Source organism: Mchenga conophoros, linkage group LG3, assembly GCF_057382185.1.
Source record: "Mchenga conophoros isolate Kocher_MC1m ecotype Shallow Benthic linkage group LG3, M_conophoros_male_GT1.1, whole genome shotgun sequence".
Lineage (NCBI taxonomy): Eukaryota > Metazoa > Chordata > Actinopteri > Cichliformes > Cichlidae > Mchenga > Mchenga conophoros.
The window spans coordinates 23,261,012-23,279,460 of NC_140528.1; the positions used below are offsets into that span (position 1 = coordinate 23,261,012).

At 41.5% G+C, this 18,449-nt stretch overlaps 1 protein-coding gene and 1 pseudogene across 1 annotated transcript in view; one reads left to right on the forward strand and one right to left on the reverse strand.

The window, feature by feature from the left end:
• LOC146577727 (protein NLRC3-like) overlaps window positions 1–18,449 on the reverse strand; it is a 620,451-nt gene that overhangs the window by 412,394 nt on the left and 189,608 nt on the right. The gene's annotated exons all lie outside the window — the stretch shown is intronic.
• Window positions 84–17,282, forward strand: LOC146577736 (neuroligin-2-like; annotated as a pseudogene).

An 18,449-nucleotide genomic window follows, 5' to 3' on the forward strand; every position in this document is an offset into this window, starting at 1 on the left:
CATGACTACGTAGAAAAAACCTTGAAAAAAGAGTGGACGAGCAGCTAGCTGACCTGAGTGTGCAATGCAAGCAAGCTAGTACGATGCTAGCCAGCCTAGCCAAAGCGGTTCAGTTCAACTCGGAGGAGGTGAAAGAATGTAAACAAAAGGTTAAAGAGTTGGAGAGACGAAACGAGCAGTTGACCAAAGATAACTACGATCTCAAGGAGAGAGTGTGAGAGCAAGAAAGGTACAAAATGAGGTGGTGCCTCCGGATTAAAGGATTAGAAGAGAAAAGAGATGAAGGTGTCAGATCGCTGGTTATTGGAATTCTTGGCAAGATCGCACCTGATATGATATCAAAGCTTGAAGAATCTGTGGATGTGGTGCATAGAGTTGGGAAGAAGATTGAGAACAAGGTCCGACATATCATCATTCTGTTTGCTCTGAGACACGTGAAAGAGGAGATTTGGCGTCGCACCAAAGATTCGGCTGTCTGTAAGAACGGGGGTTTCCACTTCGCTGAGGTACTGCCGCGGGAGGACTGGGAAGAGAGGAGGCGGCTGTGGCCGCAAATTGAACAAGCCAGACGGGCTGGGAAACGGGCCTTTTTCCGGGGTCCTCATGGATACATCGAAGGACGGAGGATCATCGACGTTGAATGAAAGACTTGATGTAAGACTAGTGGTGTGCGGATCAATACTGAAATATCGATTCTTCCGATACCAGCAATTTATGTTCTAGAATCGATTCTCATATTATAATATCGATATTTTAGTACTCTGGGGTAAATTTGTAGTTTTTCCATTAAAATGAACGCAGTGGAAATGGTAAATGGCCTGCATTTGTATAGCGCTTTTCTAGTCCCTAAGGACCCCAAAGCGCTTCACACTACATTCAGTCATTCACCCATTCACACACACATTCACACACTGGCGATGGCAAGCTACATTGTAGCCACAGCTGCCCTGGGGCGCACTGACAGAGGCGAGGCTGCCGGACACTGGCGCCACCGGGCCCTCTGACCACCACCAGTAGGCAAACATGGGGTTAGTATCTTGCCCAAGGATATTTGGCATGCAGCCAGGAGGCAGCCTGGGATCGAACCACCGACCTTCTGATTAGTGGCTGACCTGCTCTGCCACCTGAGCTACAGCCACCAAATTAGACAATTCGGATCGTCTAATTTGGAAGGAACTACTTCCTCTTACGCCTTTCATAGTCATATGCGGAATACGGCTGTATAAATGTGTCGCAGCCCCTGGCGTGCACACTCACAACAATGGCTGAGCGCAAACAGAGTCCTGTGTGGACACGTTGTTGTGGCAACACCACTGACCTCTTCAAACACCTCGGAGTAAATCACATCACAGAATATGATGAGCTTATGTTGAGGTGAACTGAAGGGGAGGACAGGGACAGGTGCTGCTAGGGCGAGACAGACGTCTCTCGCAGAGTCCTTTAGTGCTGCAGGCAGGCAACATGCTCAAATAGCGCACAACGTCAGTTTTTTTTTATTTCTATATGATTATTCTGCATTATTAAGCAATAAAAACAAGTTGTCTGATGTCCTCTAATCATTATGAAGCAATATGGTTATGTTATTATTACAATTACATAATACAATTATGGAAACATCTTAACCTGGTTCGGGAACAGCACCATGCAGGACAGACGAGCTCTACAGAGGGTTGTGCGGTCAGCTGAGCGCACCATCCGCTCCGAGCTCCCTGACCTGCACTCAATCTACAGCAGGCGGTGCTGGACCAAGGCCAGGAAGCTCGTGAAGGACCTCAGCCATCCCAACAACAGACTGTTCTCTCTGCTGAGGTCAGGAAAGCGATTCCGCTCCCTGAAGACCAACACAGAGAGACTGAGGAGGAGCTTCTTCCCGCAGGCGATACGGTCTCTCAATCACACCACCACACAGTACTGACCCACACATATGGTTCTTACACACACACTGGACATTCTGGACATTGTTTTTGCACAACACTGGTCACTATATTCTTCATTTCCAGTTAATACTTGTACAGCTGCTGTTATTGTGTATATATTTATTTATATTTAGATTTCTTCATACATTCTTATATAGTTCTATATTGTGTATTGTGTATTTTGTTGTACAGTTATTTTATTTTCAACTTTAATTTATATATTTTATCTTATTCTTCCCAGTTAAATTTACCCTTCATTCTAATTTGTGTTGTACAGTTATTTCATTTTTAACCTTAATTTATATTTTATTCCTTCCTAGTTAAATTTACCCTTTTTAATTTTTCATATTTATTTCCTATCTTATTCATAGCCTTTTCCTTTTTTGTTTTCTTTAGGTCACGAGCAGTTGTCCAAGCATTTCACTACATATCGTACTGTGTATGACTGTGTACGTGACAAATAAAATTTGAATTTGAATTTTGAATTTGAATTATGAAATGCAATGAAACAAGTTTTTGTACAGAGTATCGGTATCAGATCAGTATCGCCGATACCACCCTTGGTATTTTACTTGGTATCGGATCGGAAAGAAAATCAGTGGTATCGCACATCACTATGTAAGACTGTATACAGTGGAATATTATTAATGGGACAAAAGAGTTCTACTTAAAGTTAAAGGTTATTAGTCACTGAGTTGGTGACAAGTGTTACAATTTAAACTCATGTTTATATATTTTTCTTTTCTTTTTTTAAAAAAAAGTTATTTTCTTAGCATATTCTTATTATGGTTCACTCAAAAATTTCTTTTGGTTCATTAAACGTTCGGGGTTTGAAGGAAATTGTTAAGAGAAAGGCACTTTTTTTATTTTGCAAGGGGCAAAAATGTCACTGTCTGTTTTTACAAGAGACTCACTCTGTGGATGCCGATGTTACCTTTTGGGCTAATCAGTGGGGAGACAAGATTCTTTTCAGTCGTGGATCTAACAGATCTGGAGGTGTGGCGATTTGTTTTAATAAGTTCCCAGGGGAGATTATAACATATAAAGCTGATAGTGAGGGTCATTGGTCAACTGCAGCTTGAAGAGCGAAGGTATATTTCTAATTGTTACAAATCTTTATGGACATAATAACGAAGGTCAAAATAAACGTCTATTGGAAAATCTAACAAATGTTATTTCAGAGTTTAAAGTTATGTACCCCACAGATTACATCCTAATAGGAGGAGACTGGAACATGACCTCAGATGAATGGATGGACAGATGGCCTCCTCGCTTAGGAAGGAGGCAACAGAATAACATTATTGAGAACTTTTCTAGTGATAATAATTTTACAGACATTTGGAGAAGTTTGAATCCTGGAGTTAAGAATTATTCATGGTTTAAACCTAATGGAGAAAGCAGGTCAAGAATTGATTATTGGTTAGTGAGCGATGACATTTTGAGGTGTACTTCACCATCTAAAATCTCCAAAGCACCCCTATCTGATCACTGTTTCATTGATCTTGTCTTAGAACCAACAAGGATGAAACGTAGTAGCAGGGGATATTGGAAATTTAATGCCAGCCTTTTAAATAAGGACAAGTATTGTGATAAAATTAGACATAAAATTACAGATATAAAAAATGATGACTCAGTAGTGGGTAATATACAGAAATGGGAACTTATTAAATTCAAAATCAGAGAATTCACTATAAAATTCTGCAAAGAACTGAACAGGGAAAAACGGGAATATGAAAGTAATTTACTTCGTGAAATAACTCAGTGCTGTAGTAAAGAAAAACTAAACGTGCAAGAAAAGAATAAATTGATGGAGTTACAAACTAAATTAGACGATCTTTACCTAGAGAAAGCCCACGGTGCCTTTATAAGATCGAGAGCCAAGTGGATTGAGGCAGGTGAAAAGAACTCATCATATTTTAGTAAGCTGGAAAAGTGCAGACAGCAGAGAAATCTAATCTCAAGCTTGTTGATAAATGGGACTGAATGTAAAGATTTCAGAAAGATTGGAAAAGAAGTCTTCACTTTTTATTCCAAATTGTACTCCTCAGAATATTCAGCAGCTGATTCTGATAGTTTCTTTGATAAGATTCATAATCTCATCCCATGTATTGACAAGCCGTTCAAAGATCTGTGTGATTCAGAGCTTAAAATTGAGGAACTGGATTTGGTGGTCATGAAAATGGCATTAAACAAGTCCCCAGGGACAGATGGACTCACTACTAATTTTTATCAATTCTTCTGGAAGGACCTAAGAACTTTATTGTTTGATGCATTAAAGGAATCGATAGAGAAAAAAGAAGTGATGCCGAGCACGAAACAAGGGCTGATAACCCTGATCCCTAAATCGGGTAAGGATAAAAGAATTTTAGACAATTTAAGACCCATCACCTTACTAAACACTGACTATAAGATCCTGTCTGGAGCTGTAGCTGAGAGGCTAAAGAAAGGCATCTCAAACATTATCAGTGAAACACAATCAGGTTTTTTGAAAGGAAGACTAATTCATAACAATATTAGGCTGGTTTTGGATCTCCTTGAATACAGTGAATTAATCCAAGAGAGAGGGTACATCCTGTTCTTGGATTTTTACAAAGCATTTGACTCAGTTGAACATACGTTCATATTAAAAACTCTGCAGTCTTTTGGTTTTGGAGAGGACTTTATCAATGTTATAGAGATGCTATATAATGACATTAACAGCTCTGTTTTGCTAGAACATGGTACATGTTCAAGGTTTGAGGTTAATAGAGGGATAAGGCAGGGATGTAGCAGCTCACCACTTCTGTTCATCATGGTTGCTGAGCTGTTGTCTATTTTCATCATCATCATCATCAACTTTATTTATAAAGCACTTTAAAACAACCACAGCTGACACAAAGTGCTGTACATTGGAACTGTAAAATAAAATTACATGAGATATAAATAAAAAACAAATAAAAGAAGAGTGAAATCATTAATTAAATAACTACTGCATTAAAAAAGAAACTAAGTCTCACTGAGGTTAAAAGCCAAGGAATAAAAGTGGGTTTTAAGACGTGATTTAAAAGTGGACAGTGAAGGGGCCTCTCTAACATGCATGGGCAAATTATTCCATAATTTTGGAGCCACAATAGAGAAGGCCCTGTCCCCTCTGAGCTTCCTCCTGGATCTCGGTACCTCCAGGAGCAGCTGGTCAGCTGACCTGAGAGACCGACAGGGTATGTGGGGATGAAGAAGCTCAGAGAGGTAAGGCGGGGCAAGACTGTGTAGACATTTAAAAACAAACATAAGAATTTTAAAATTAACTCTAAAAGACACAGGCAGCCAGTGCAGAGAGGCCAGCACGGGGGTTATATGCTCTCTTTTTCGAGTTCCTGTTAGGAGTCGTGCAGCCGCATTTTGAACCAGCTGCAGACGTGAGAGCAATGACTGACTGACCCCCACATAAAGTGAGTTACAGTAGTCCAGGCGGGAAGAAATAAAAGCATGGATCACTGTTTCAAGGTGCTGCCTCGAAAGAAAAGATTTTAGTCTTGCCAGTCGCCTTAAATGATAAAAACTGGACTTCACCACTGCTCTGATTTGGTTGTCCAATTTAAAATCACTGTCCAACTTAAAACCAAGGTCAGTAACAACAGATTTAAAATAGACTTCCAGGGATCCTAAAACAACAGAGGAGGACTCACAGGGACCACTGGGTCCAAACACCAACACTTCTGTTTTCTTTTTATTAAAATTTAAAAAGTTTCGAGCCAACCAAGCTTTAATGTCATCTAGACATGTCAAGAGAGGTTTTATGGAGATGGCATCCTTGCGTTTTAGTGTCAAATAAATTTGGCAGTCATCGGCATAACAGTGAAATGAGATCCCATGCCTTCTAAGGATAGAACCCAGAGGCAGTAGATACAGAGAAAAGAGCAGTGGCCCTAAAATTGAGCCCTGTGGGACACCACATGACTGAGGAGCAGAAGACGATTCGTAACCGAGAAGGCTGACAGAGAAAGTTCTATCTGACAAATAAGACCTAAACCAATTGAGTGCAGTGCCACCAATACCCACTACATCATGTAATCGAGAAATTAAAATATAGTGGTCTACTGTGTCAAAGGCAGCAGTTAGGTCAAGCAAGACAAGAACAACATGTTTACCAGAATCACATGCCAGAAGGATGTCATTAAAAACCCTTAGTAATGCAGATTCTGTGCTGTGAAGGGTTTTAAAACCTGACTGAAAAACCTCAAAGATTCCATTTTCATCTAGAAAATCTTTCAGTTGACTAAAAACAATTTTCTCTAAAACCTTGGAGACTAAAGGCAGCTTGGAAATAGGCCTATAGTTCGCTAAAACTGTGTGATCAAGGCCAGGTTTCTTAAGCAGTGGCTGTACTACTGCATGTTTGAAATTTGCAGGAACCACACCAGAAGACAGACTGCTGTTAATAATGTCAAGGACATACTGTTGTATACTAGGAAAAATTTCTTTAAAGAATTGTGGAGGGACAGGATCCCGTGGGGAACCTGTGGGCTTAATATGGCGAACCACATCCTCTAAAGAGGAGAGCGTCACAAGCTCAAACTGAGTGAAAACAGCAGCGCAAGGGACAGAGACAGAGGGGTCAGAATCAGGAGCTGTGATAAGAGCCCTGATGGTGACAACCTTTTCAATAAAAAAGTTCAGAAAATCATTGCAAATCTCAGGAGAAACTTCCAAACAGACATTCAAAGGAGTATTAAGAACAGTGTCAATGGTCCTAAATAACACACGTGGGTTATGACAGTTGGAAGAAATAATATTTGCAAAATATTCCCTTTTTGCCTCTTTAACAGTGTTCTGGTAGCGATGCCAGCAGTCTTTGAGAATTTGAAATGATACATGCAGTTTATCCTTTTTCCACCTCCGTTCTGCTCGACGACATTCCCTCTTAACAGCACGACTGCTCTCATTAAACCAAGGCTCAGGTTTAGCCTTAAGCTGCCTGGTTTTTAAAGGAGCCACAGAGTCCATGATTTTTTGACAGCAAGAATTAAACCAGGAATGTAGGTCTTCTGTGTCAGAGGAATTATTTTGATTAAAAACAGTCACATTAAGGGGTTAACTGTGATGGGTGAACAGATAATAATCAGTCAGCTGGCAGATGATACCACCCTGTTTCTAAAAAATGAGGACCAGATTCCTTTAGCCTTGCAGGCGATCAACCATTTCTCCAAAGCTTCTGGCCTACAGCTGAATATTAATAAATGCAAAATTCTAGCTCTGCATGAGTGTCCCCTGCAAGCAATAAATAATATGCAGATCAAAAAAGAGGTGAAGTATCTGGGCATTGTAATTTGCAAGGATAAGACATCAACAGAAAATAAGAATATCTGTACCAATATAGAAAAGTGTAAGTCAATTTTAAACATGTGGCTGCAAAGGGACATAACTCTGTTTGGGAGAATCTTGCTAACCAACATGGACAGTCTGTCCAGACTCATCTATCCAGCCTTTTCTCTGCCCATACCTCCAAAACTAATTAAATCTATAAATACTCTTAATTTTAGGTTCATATGGAGGAACAAATGTCATTATATAAAGAAAAATGATGTGATTAAGAATTATGAAGAGGGTGGGGCTAATGCCACTGACTTTGATGTTATGAATGGTGTACTAAAATTGAAATGGTTAAGATCTTTCATTAGGAACAAAAATTCCTTTTGGAACATTATTCCCAATGTGATTTTTGGCAAAATGGGTGGAATAGACTTTTTGTTACGTTGTGACTTTGATTGCAGTTCGTTACCTGTTAAACTCTCAGCTTTCCATCAGCAGGTCCGTCTCTACTGGAAATTAATCTATAAACATAGCTTTACTCCTCACAACACCCCTATATGGAACAACAGGTATATCCGTTTGTGTAGGAAATCTGTGTACGTGGATGAATGGAGATCTAAAGGGATTTGGGCTGTAGCTCATTTTATGGATGATAATGGGGTCTTACTAAAACATGAGACGTTTTGTGAGAAATTTGATGTAAGATGTACTGCTAAGAGATATAAATCCCCAGTGAAAGCCATCCCAGTCCCTTTGAGATCAATGATAAAAGAAGATATTGTGCACTCTAAAATTTCTCCTGGACTGAGGCAGCTCTGCATAGCTGGAGTTGAATTTGGTGACAGCAGGTTTACAAACAAAGTGATCAGGAATATTTTGATAAATGAAATTTGCCCTAATCCGGTTAAAATAAATTATATCCTTAAAGAATTTGAGACCATGGAGGTTAAGGCGATAAGACAAAAGTCTACAGGGAGAGCAGAATTATTAGGCAAATGAGTATTTTGTCCACATCATCCTCTTCATGCATGTTGTCTTACTCCAAGCTGTATAGGCTCGAAAGCCTACTACCAATTAAGCATATTAGGTGATGTGCATCTCTGTAATGAGAAGGGGTGTGGTCTAATGACATCAACACCCTATATCAGGTGTGCATAATTATTAGGCAACGTCCTTTCCTTTGGCAAAATGGGTCAAAAGAAGGACTTGACAGGCTCAGAAAAGTCAAAAATAGTGAGATATCTTGCAGAGGGATGCAGCAGTCTCAAAATTGCAAAGCTTCTGAAGCGTGATCATCGAACAATCAAGCGTTTCATTCAAAATAGTCAACAGGGTCGCAAGAAGCGTGTGGAAAAACCAAGGCGCAAAATAACTGCCCATGAACTGAGAAAAGTCAAGCGTGCAGCTGCCAGGATGCCAGCATAGGAAAATTGGGTTGAACAGTGAGACTGCATTTGTGGGGTTTAGAAACATCCAGAGCATCGCAATAGAAAGGTAAATAAAAAAAGTAAGAGAGAGAGTTAAAGAAATAAATGAACTAATAATACATAAATGAATAGAAAAATAGAAAACACACATGTAGAAATTGTCACATGTGAAATTGTTTTTGGAGAGAATCAGAAGTGAGACAGTTTGAATCCACAGTTCAGCGCAAAGATGCAGGAATTAAATCTGATTATAAAAACACATCGAGGCAACGAAGACCAGCTTACACTCAATATTAATATGAACACACAACATACACGCAATGAAGACATGCTTACACTCATGAATGTGAATACATGACATAAATGCTGAATGGTGTAGATTTAACACACTTAAAGGCTGAAGCTGAGGAATAACTCAGGAAGTTGCAGGACAATAGAGCGACTTTTGTGACAAGGAAAAAGAGACTGGGAGGACCAACCAGGGATTAGAAGCTTAAAGCAGGTTTAAAATAGTGAATTAGAAGTGGTTTCCAGCTGATTGAGCAAAAGAAGTGACGACTGTAGAAATAAAAATAAAAGAATAATAATTGAATTATGCAGCAATGTTTTGAATATGCATTTCTGTTGTCAGGGCAACTTCTCGAGATGTGACTCAATATGCAAATTAGTTGAATGAGTGGGGACAGAAAAAAAGAAAAACTCAAGTTTCCTGTCTGAGACATGAGTGAAGTTTGCATTGAGAGAAATATATCTGTGACTGTGTGAGAAGAACTGTTTGGTAAAATATATGATAGCAGCCGCAGGACAATTAAATAAAGTCTGTGACTAAGTGCAGTCGTGCAGATCTGGAGAAGAAGTTTATAATTTAGTGATGACACATTGTTATAAAGTGTTTAGAAAGGGCTTAATGGGAATATTACTGTTGGGCAAACTGTGCGGCTTTAACAAGATTTTCTGTGTATTTAGCAGGTGAAACTCTGTCAGCTGACTTCAGACTGTCAGGAAGCTGAAGAACCTGAGGCCAACCACTGAAACATGATGTGGGCAAAATGAACAGAGGGAGGGATTTTAAAGGTGAACATTTAGGACTTACTGCAAATGTTACTATGTCAAAGTTACTGTGACTCAAACAGAGGAAATTCTGATTTTTTTATTTCCACACCCAGCATGTTTTGGGTGTTATATGCTATTAAATACTTTTAAATAAATTAAAAAGTATTTAATAGCATATAACACCCAAAATATGCTTCGGTTCACATTTAACTCCAGAAAATCATCAATCAAAACATGGATATTACCTGACCACAGATTCGTGGTGACGTCACTGCTCTTTTAACTGTTCGGTGTCTTTGTTTGTTTGCTGGTTGTAGAAATGGTTTATATGAGCTTTGAGCTGAGAGTCAGAGGTTTCTGTGGACACTGCTCATGTCGGCACTTATATTTCTGACCTTTTCTTATAACCGATTAAACATGATCTCCTCCCTTTTGCCCCCATTTTTGGTGGTGTAGGTACAAATGATCAGGCATGACATTCTCATAATAAATAAGATACTGCAAATAATTATTTCTGCATTTGTGCGATTGAAGTGAATTGAAAATGTGTATGAAATGACACTGTTTTAAAGATTTGGCCTAAATAATTTTGGAGTGAATGAGTCTAAACATGATGACCTAACTAGTGATACCCTGTCACACACACACACACACACACACACACACACACACACACACACACACACACACACACACACACACACACACACACACACACACACACAGCATGTTATGCCAGTTTCAGCTGAAACTATGTTTCAAACCATGTTCCGGGTTTTTAGTTCACCATTTATGAGGCTTCAAGAAGAAAATAAAAGACAGATCTGAATGTTTGAAAATGTTTTGGAAAGATTCTGTAAAGATGAGATGAAAAATACTCAAAGGATAAATTTAATTGGTTTATTATTTCGATAAGTTGAAAAAAGTTAAACAAGCAAGTAAATGAAGAAACAAGGTAAAATGAAGTAATAATGAAAAAAGTTAAACAAGTAAATGAAGAAACAAGGCAGAGGAGAGAAAAGCCCAACAATCCCCTCTGAGCAAGCAGTTGGCGACAGTGGGGAGGAAAAACTGCCTTTAAACGGGCAGGAACCTCCGGCAGAACCAGGCTCAGGAGGGGACAGTCAACGGCCGGGACTGGTTGGGGGGGTGAACAGAGGTGGAGCAAGACGAGGCTACATCAGGTGAGGAAGCAGTAGCGTCTCTCCTCCGGAACAAGTGGGACCATTTTTTCTTTTTTTTCATGCACTTTTCCACGAGCGCTTTTTTCTCCAGGATGAGATTTCTCAGCTCATCGATGGTTTCTGCGTTTTGTTCTTCAAGTTTCTCACATCTTTGTTCCACCTCTTCCAATGTTGCTTGTTGTTCTTCAAGCTTGTCTTTGAGTTGTTTGGATGTTGCCTCCTGTATCAGCTTGTCCTTGTGCATGTCTGCATTTCTCTGTTGGACCTCTTTGTCCTTGTCTTCTAACTGCTCGTTTCTTTTCTGGATTTCTTGGAGCGTGAGCTGCAGGTCTTCATGTATTTTGTCTTCTTGTTGTTTTTGCGCCTGTATTTGAGTGTTTTCACGCTTCAAGTTATTGAATTCCACCAAAATCCCCTTAACGAGCTCGGAGCTGTTTCTCGCTATCTGATCGATCCTTCTCTGCATCTGTGAGCAGCGTTTCTCCAGTTTGTCCTTTTCTTCTTCCACTTTAGTTGCTTTGTCCTCCAGCTGATTACAAAACTCTTGCAGTTTTAGATTTTTAGACTCAAAGTCCTGGACGACACGTTTTCCTTCTGTGGAGCAGGGAAATTATTTTACTGCTATTGTTAAATAATTGTCATCATTACCATTGCATTAATAATATAATCTGGAGTTTATATTGCATTCAGGGGTTGAACAGTGTGTGTCTTTCAGAAAGGCTAAAAAGTCACAGGCTGACAGGAAACAGGCTTGCAGAGAGTTGCAGAAGCAGGAAGTTATTTTGAGCAGCAGGCTAAGACGAGGCTTTAACAATGTAACAGATAGCTTTAAGAAGGCCTTAAGCAGTTATGACTATTTTATACACAATGCATATCTGTGCTTATTAAAGAGTTGGAGCTCGGTCAATTAATTGGGGGTCGGAAGCTTTGTTCGGCGCGATGTTCGGACAATCTATTGTGCAAGTGACTTGGAGCCATAGAAGGAATTGCAATACATGCTTACAAAACACTTATATATCAGACCATTTCATATTAAGGTTTTAGTAGAGGTTCTTGGTTAAAACATTTATTTAGTAGAAGACATACACATAGTCTCAGTGAGCTTCTGGTCTGGTAAAAGGTCAGAAGTGCAACAGGTGAATTGAGAAAGAGCATTTGAGGACGAGACACAGACAGTAGGTGAAGAGGTGACACAAAGAGCATGTGAGGTCAACACATACACACAAATTAGTTAGACTTATTTAGAGGAGAGATTAGTTATGTCTCGACAAGAAAGAGGAACAATTCACTTTGAGACAAGAACGGAAAGTACAAGCCATGAAAATAGAAGATGATTTTCTGGGTGAAAAGTCATGGTGATGTTGATCTGATCTATGTATAAAATGTATCTGTGACGCATGAAGGGGCGTCAGTAAATCAAACCCTGATGCTATAAAATATCTGTTCATGCTTTGATTAAGTCGAGGACTACTGGCTGTCTGCGTACAGAGTGTCTTCCCACACGTGTGTTCATTAAAATCATTGTTTGACCAAAGAGCTTCTGGACCAAGAGTGGTTTGTACTCTCCCTCCTCAATTTTGAACCTTAACACTTCTTTCAGTCTTTCCTGCTGTTGCTCTTTCTGTTGAAGAAGGTCTTTATTTTGGCGCAGTGTTTCATCCAGGCTTTCTTTCAGCATGCGGTATTTTTCCTGCATGCTCTTCAGTTCGTGCTGCATGTCTCGTTGCTTTTTGTCCTGCTCTTCCTTCTGTTGGAGGAATTCTTTCTTTTCTTCCACAGCTTCATGGAGCTGTCTTTGGAGGAGCCGATTTTTTCGGTCCATGTATTGGAGATCCCGTTGTATCTTATCAGTCATCGTTTTCTTGTCTTGGAGCTGGTTGGTCATTTCTTTTAGTTCTGCACTCTTTTGCCTGTTTTCTTTAATGAGGTGCACAATCTGCTCTCGGGTCTGAGCAAACTTGATTCCCCAGCCCTCATTAATAATTTTTATGTCCGGCTGGCGCTGTTGTCTTTCTTCCAGCTCTTTATTTTGGGCTTCCATTCGTCTACATTTGTCCTCCAGTTGAAGTTTCTCTTCTTCAATTTGTTGCATTTTTTTCTGGAGAAGGTAGTTTTCCTTCCTACTCTCCTCTAACGCCCTTTGGAAGGATGAGGAGCCATTTGGGGAAATTGGCCGGCCACGCCAGGAAGGAGAGGCGGCGTAATCTTTTTGAATTGGTTGTTTTTTCCTTGGAAACATGTTGGAGTTTCTATACGATGACTTTGAAGAGCTTGTGGTGAACGTTTTGTAGGCTGCAAACACAGATGCTGCTGAAACGAACTAAAACTTGCTGTTTCTCACCCCTACTTAAGGAAAAACATCAAAGGACTTAAGATTCTTAAGATCTATGACATCATCACTCCCTAAGCCAATGAGATTGTCACAAGACATTTTGGAATGGGGTATTTTTTTTTAAACTGTTTTCAAACTTAACTTAAAATTTCAGTGTTTCCTGGTTGTGGACTATTGGTTAGTCCAGCCGATTAAGAAATTAATTGTCACAAACATCCCTAATATTATATAACAGACGACAGAAAACACGAGTTTTTTTTCTACTCAATAGAGGTATAATAAAAGTTTTTTTAATTATCCTACTTTTTATAAAAGAGAACATTTATTAAAGAATATGTATTTAATTAAAAAACTCTGTTCATCTAAAGCAGGGGTCAGCAACCTTTAAGACCCAAAGAGCCAAAGAGCCATAATTGGCCTATCTGGGGTTGAAAGGCTCGATAAATGCACGGCGTTTCGCCGGGTACACCGGCTTCCGCGAGTGTGACGCTTATTTTGAGCGATGAAAAAATAAGAAAATATAATTTTATTTGTATATTGCAAAATCACAATAATCTTCCAATTTAGAACTACAAGTTAAAAAAAGAACTAACATAAATAAAATACACTTCAGCTAATTTATTTCCCCAAACCACGCGGAGCCGCACTATAAGGACTAAAGAGCCGCAGGTTGCCGACCCCTGATCTAAAGGGTTTAACAAAAAGGGGGAGCTTCCTGCTGGAAATTGAAATGTCCCCATGTCCCCACTGGGCGATCGTGGCTCAAGAGTTAGGAGTTCGCCTTGTAATCGAGCCCCGGCTTGGACAGTCTCGGTCGTTGTGTCCTTGGGCAAGACACTTCACCCGGCAAGACACTTCACCCGTTGCCTACTGGTAGTGGTCAGAGGGCCTGGTGGCGCCCCAGGGTGGCTGTAGCTACATCACCAGTGTGTGAATGTGTGCGTGAATGGGTGGATGACTGAACGTGGGTGCTTAACTAGTTAAAAAAACAAACAAACATCTGTCTCTTATTTTTTATGTCACACAGGAAAGAAGCTTCAATGTCTGATGAGAAGACATTAATTTGTTGGTGTTTGTGGTGTTTGGTGCAGTTTTCTTGTTCTCTGGCTTGTTGTTTATTTACAGTGGAGATGAAGATCTCTAACAAGTTGATTTGTTCACATTTGCGCATTTTTAAGAGGAATGTGTTTTTTTGAGTTTGTACACTATATGCATGTAAGGCAACCGTTTCCTTTTTCTGTATTTTTGTGTGCTGCTCTTTTAACAAAAGGGGAACAAAAGACATTTAAATCGACCTCAGATGATTTGTTTAAATTTTTACAAGGTCTTACTGAGGTGATGCAAAGTGAAACATGCTTCTTTTTTGGTAATGTGCTGGAAAAGCTTGAAAATTGACCTTGAATGTGCTTAAAAAGTGCTTGAATTTGACCCTAAAAATGTGTATGAACCCTGCATATATTGCAGTATTTACAGTTTATAGTAGGAATTTCATGGCAACAGCTAATCTTTATTTTGTTTACTGGGAAATGAAATGCTGCCAATTCACAAAGCTGTGCTTCAGCTGCACTTCCTGTTGTAGACTTGTGATGCACACAGGCTCTGTCCCAGCACTCAGCATGTTCTTCCTTATTTGCTCCACCAGGGGGAGCTCCTAAACTATGACATCTTGATAGGAGTGAACCAGGGAGAGGGGCTGAAGTTTGTGGACGACAGTGAGGACAACGACGGCATCTCAGCTGCGGCGTTCGACTACACCATCTCCAACTTTGTTGACAACCTCTACGGCTACCCAGAGGGTGAGGACGCCACCTCTGTACACTGCCACTTTTTCAGTTATTCCATTTTACAGCCTCCTCTCACTTAACTGCATTTTGCAGCATCATCAGGTTTTGTCTCATTAGGAGCCGCGTTTGTTGATTTGTTCGTTTTTTTCTGTTTGCTGTATTCATTAAAATAAACGGATAATCATCAAAATGACAAATGTGGACAATTATCAAAGCTTACATTACAATTCTGACAGCTTGAGTTCACATGAATTTTCAAAAGAATATCAAAACCTGTGAAAGTGCTTTAAGCGTTTAAAACATGCGAGTAAAGAATGGAATCAGTAACATGTGAGCCCAGTGAAGTGCATCAAACAAGACAAGCGTGCTAAAGAGAGCCACTCATCCACATCACGGCGTGTCTGCGCCTTAACCTTTGAGGCTCTGTGGGCAGTAATGCTATCATCCCCCAGGTAGTGGGCTCCCAATCTCAGTGTCGGTGTTTCTGACAGATCGGCCTGCGAACCCCTCACAGCCGGACCACAGTCACAGTACAGACATGTTTGGATAATGCAGTCATGCTTCCTCTCTGCTGCCTGTCACTCCTTCTGTTATCAGAAAGACTTTTTTTTCCTCTCTAGATTTCTCACTCACTTCCTGGCTCTTGGTTCATCTCACCAACATTTGCTTTGGTTTCATATCTGTTGATCAGACCGATCTCTTAAAAAATGTCTTGCACTGCTGTTACTTTACTCTTAGCAGTTTTCACTTTTATCTTTCTTCCCCCTCCTTTTGTCCCCTCCTGTGCTTCTTCACCAGGCAAAGACATCCTGAGGGAGACCATTAAGTTCATGTACACAGACTGGGCAGACAGGGACAACGGCGACATGCGGCGGAAGACTCTGTTGGCCCTGTTTACGGACCACCAGTGGGTGGCACCAGCTGTGGCCACTGCCAAACTCCATGCTGAGTTTCAGTCCCCAGTTTACTTTTACACGTTCTACCACCACTGCCACACCGAGACGCGGCCCGAGTGCCGACGCCGCGCACGGAGATGAGATACCTTACGTGTTCGGCGTACCGATGATCGGTGCCACGGACCTGCTCCCGTGCAACTTCTCCAAGAACGATGTGATGCTGAGCGCTGTGGTCATGACTTACTGGACTAACTTCGCAAAGACTGGGTAGGCCTCATGTCACAGTAGTGTAAACTGTACACGTTACTGTATGTTCTCTGACAGCCTTCTAGTCATCTTGAATACTTGAATCTGGGTTGCTAGTTTAATTCCCGTGTGGCTTTGAAGAATTGAACATACTGGTTCACCAAAAGCATCCAGATCCCAGAGCAGCCGGTTGGTCTTAGATAGTTTAAAGGTTGCACAGAGAATGGGCCTCCTGTCTGTATTCAGTGTATTGATTCCACATGTTACTTATAATGGAGACTGAATATAACTTTGAACTGAAACGTTTAACCTTTATGCTCCACCAGGGACCCCAACCTGCCCGTCCCTCAGGACACCGAGTTCATTCATACCAAGCCCAACCGCTTCGAGGAGGTCATCTGGACCAAGTTCAACTGGAAGGACAAGCAGTACCTTCACATCGGTTTGAAACCTCGTGTCAGAGACAACTACAGAGCTAACAAAGTGGCCTTTTGGCTGGAATTAGTCCCTCATCTTCACAGCCTGCACGACGTGCTCTTTCCCACCACTACGCGCTCCCCCGCAGGCCGTGACCCCGGCACCATGAGGCCCAGAAACAACGTTCCTCGAACCACTCGTCATCCTTACCCTACCTTCCCATCAGATCCTGAGCCCGAGGGCTCAGAGCGCCCGCCCCAGGACCTCTTTCCCAGACACACCTGCGACTACTCCACCGAACTGAGCGTGACAGTTGCAGTTGGAGCGTCGCTCTTCTTCCTCAACATCCTGGCCTTCGCCGCCCTTTACTACAAGCGTGACAAGCGGCACGAGATGCGCCGGCACCGGCTGTCCCCTCAGCGGGGCGGCCCCGCCAACGACCTGGCTCACAGCCAGGAGGAGGAGATCATGTCCCTGCAGATGAAGGACTGGGAGCACGACGCTCACCACGACATGGAGCCCCTGCGACCCCACGACATCCTGCGGCCCGCCTGCCCTCCCGACTACACCCTGGCGCTGCGCCGCGCCCCCGACAACGTGCCGCTGATGAAGCCAAACACCATCACCGTGATCCCCAGCACCATCACCAGCATGCAGCCTCTTCACGCCTTCAACACATTCCCCTCCACCGGCCACAACAACACCCTGCCCCACCCCCACTCCACCACCAGGGTATAGTAGGGACAGGCCCGACACAGCGCCACCTAGGGACCAGGAACACTGGCTCTGCTTCCGCTCTGGAAGGGAGGCCTCTAGACATGGGCCTTCGTTCTGTCCTCTTATTCTCTTCTTTCTCCAAAAGCAACTACACCTGCTGCGTCATGTGCTGTGAAACTTGGCAGCTCCCTCCACTGGTGGCATGTGGAGGTGCAACTGAAGTGTCCAGCAGCAGATGAGCAGTTTGGGGTGGGTGACTCAGATCTTTCAAAGATACTGTTTTCAAAGACGGTCTGCTGTTTCCAGGCTCAAGACCTCCAACATTTGTCAAAGGGACGAATGCTCTCTCGCTCCTCGCTGTTTTCTCTTTTTTACGTTGGCGTCATCTCTTTTTCCATCTCCTGTGTGTTATGTGCACATTATGCTTCTCTTTTCTACATCCGTGTTTTACTACTGCTCTCTTCCTCTCATTTGACACGCCTCCCTCCTGCTCTTCTCTAAAAATTCCCGATCTGCTGAGCAGTCTGGAGGGGGGAGGCGTACACTAAACATATAACCATGAAAACACTGATATCTTTCATTCGACCAGCATTTTTAGGTGCCAAGTAAGTACTGCTGTGTTTCATTTCTCATCGAGGGAGAAGAAAAACCAAAGAAAAATAGAGTTTCGCTATTTACCGTCAACTAACAGAGTTCTGTCATGTTCTCATGACAAAGTGCCAAACTGGCCTCAGTCGTGATTTTCTTTCTTCCATCTTCTCTCTTTTTGTTGTTTTGTTTGAAGCATTTGTTTAATTGTTGTTTTTTATTGTGTGGAAAGAATTTTTCTGAAAATATAGATATAGAGAAATGATATTATATATAGTTCTATATAAAATGTGTACAAAGGAGAAAGTATATAAAAGGGTTTTCTCAGTGGGGGATCTATGCATGAATTATTTTTAAAGACGCGGGGAAAAGGACACTGTACCTGTCGATGCACGTTTCCCAAAATCTAAACGAGTCATATCGCTCCATGTTTGCTACTTTTGGTTTTTGGTTTTCTCCCGCAGAGTAAGAGCATCGCAGGAGCATCGCAGGAGCATCGCAGGAGCATCGCAGGAGCATCGCAGGAGCATCGCAGGAGCTCCTGAAGTCAAACGACGCCTCCCAGCACTCATTTATTAAAACGGAGTCGATGCCAAAAGT